The sequence below is a fragment of the Nansenia antarctica genome (genome assembly GCF_963989245.1).
Source record: "Nansenia antarctica genome assembly, chromosome: 17".
NCBI classification, from domain to species: domain Eukaryota; kingdom Metazoa; phylum Chordata; class Actinopteri; order Argentiniformes; family Microstomatidae; genus Nansenia; species Nansenia antarctica.
Window position 1 is genome coordinate 17,034,279 of NC_137687.1, and position 2,331 is coordinate 17,036,609.

A 2,331-nucleotide genomic window follows, 5' to 3' on the forward strand; every position below is an offset into this window, starting at 1 on the left:
AATATTAAAGATGATGTGTCTTGAAAGACCTTCTGCTAGCATATCAGCCCAATAGAGTTCTCAGGTCTTCTGACGCTGGTTTTCTCTGTGTACCACATGTACAAAAGAAGAGGTTTGGTGAGGCTGCATTCTCATTTTATGCTCCAGATTGTCTCCCTGCCAGTTTACATTAGGGATGCAACCTCAACACATTATGTCCTAAAAACCCATCTTTTTAACTCTTTGACTGCCAGCCATGTTCAGAGCGGAGAGCTCCACACTGCCAGACTTTTGGGGCATTTTCGCTGAACTTTGAAGACCCACCAAATATTGAATTTTCGGACTACATAAACATTGAACATATCTACCAAAACTTTAGACTCTCTTCTTTCATCAGAAAAAGAAAGTTTGTTTCTAGCCTCTTTGAGTGTTTAGAAATCGGCCGTAGAACATAGGGTGGTTTCAGCAAAAACACCTGATTTTGACCAATAAACAGAGAAAACGAGCTTTTTCTGCAGAACTTTTTATTTTATTTTATTTTTCTGCACTTTTTCTGTATCATCCGACTCTGAACTGTTTGAAGAGTCGCGCGATGGCCGCGCTGCTCCGCGATGCTCCGCAATGCTCCGCGCCGCAATGCTCCGCGCCGCGTTTGGCACATACCCTGATCCGTTTCGCCATTACTACAACCCACAGCAAGCCACTTCCTTCTCCAGGCTTTTATCGAACTACTGCCCCCATCTGGGACCGAAATACATTACACCCAAGTCTGAAATTCACTCGCTAGGTGTAGAACATGTCAATAACGCGATCCCCGCGAAAAAAAATAATAATTCTATAAGACGCCAATTGGCGTCTTTGGCAGTCAACGTTACTATTCTATAAGACGCCAATTGGCGTCTTTGGCAGTCAATATTGCCTTTAAATGACTAAATAATTGAATGATGATTGTATAATGATTGGAGCACTTTGAGCTGCAACGTTTGCAGGAAAAGCGCTATACAAATAAAAAGTTATTATTATTATTAGTAGTAGTATTTATAACCCCCTCAAACTGGTTTCATGAACATGACAGTGTTCAGTGTTCTTCAGTGGCCTTCCCAGTCACCGGATCTGAATCCAATAGAACACCTTTGGGATGTGGTGGAACGGGAGGTTCACAGCTTGAAAGTGCACTTGGAACATTTTGCAGGAATAGTGTGATCCAATCATGTCATCATGGACCATAATCTCAAAGGAATGTTTCCAACATCTTGTGGAATCAACGGCACAAAGAATTGAGTCTGTTTTGATAGCAAAGGGAGGCCCTACCCAGTATTAGTATAGTGTTCCTAATAAAGTGTCCGGTGAGTGTATATGTAGGGTGCAATTAGAGGCTTTGATACAGTCATAGGTAATCCTTCAGCCCAAAGCGCTTTTAATTTGCCATGAAAGTGGCGCCTCTCTGGTAGTCGGGGAAAGTATTCCCATCCTCTTTGTGTGCCACTCTAAGTCTTCTATGATCATGTTTCAGCTGAGCTTTCCTAGATCTCAGTGAAGGACTAGTGAGGAACAAAAATATCCTTTCTTTCATTTGATGGTGTATTCCTTTGAAGTATATATTTACTTCTAAGAATTTGGTTGAAATAGATCACTAAGTAAAACTTCGGAGTTATAGACTATTTATTCAATCAAAGTTACATTACAGGTGACAGCGCTCCTCTCTGATGGAGATGGTCGACGGTGCTGGGTGGAGAGAAAGAGGCTCTCTGTCTTTTGTTCAACGTTTATACTCCCGATGGTCAAGGTGTGAGAGTGGGTTAGGTTACAGCAGGTCAAAGGGCAGGGGGCAGGTCACAGGAAGGGAGGCCGTCTTGAACACGTGACTGGACAATGCTTTGACCATGTGACTTCTAAGACAAAGCAATGTTCATTCATAAAACCCCCCTTGTGATATCTACACAGGTCTGTGTGTGTGTGTGTGTGTGTGTGTGTGTGTGTGTGTGTGTGTGTGTGTGTGTGTGTGAAAACATACCACACCTTGTTTAGTCTGTGTCTCTAGAATTACATCCCTTGTGTTGGTGAGAGGGTCAGAGCTCTGCATGGTCTTGTGTTGGTGAGAGGGTCAGAGCTCTACATGGTCTTTTAGCAACAGCCTCTTACTGGTGTTGGAGTTTGGCATTGCCTCCATGCCAGAGAGCGTGTCTGTCTCCAGGGCAGTCATACTAATAGGCTGTCTGAAGCATAAACAGAGAGCCTTGGGCCTTGGCTGTGTACAGGTCATTATTACATAAACAGAGGCCTTGGCTGTGTATGTACAGGTTATTACAGTATGCATTTTGTCATCCTCATGCAGACCTCCACTCCTCAGCT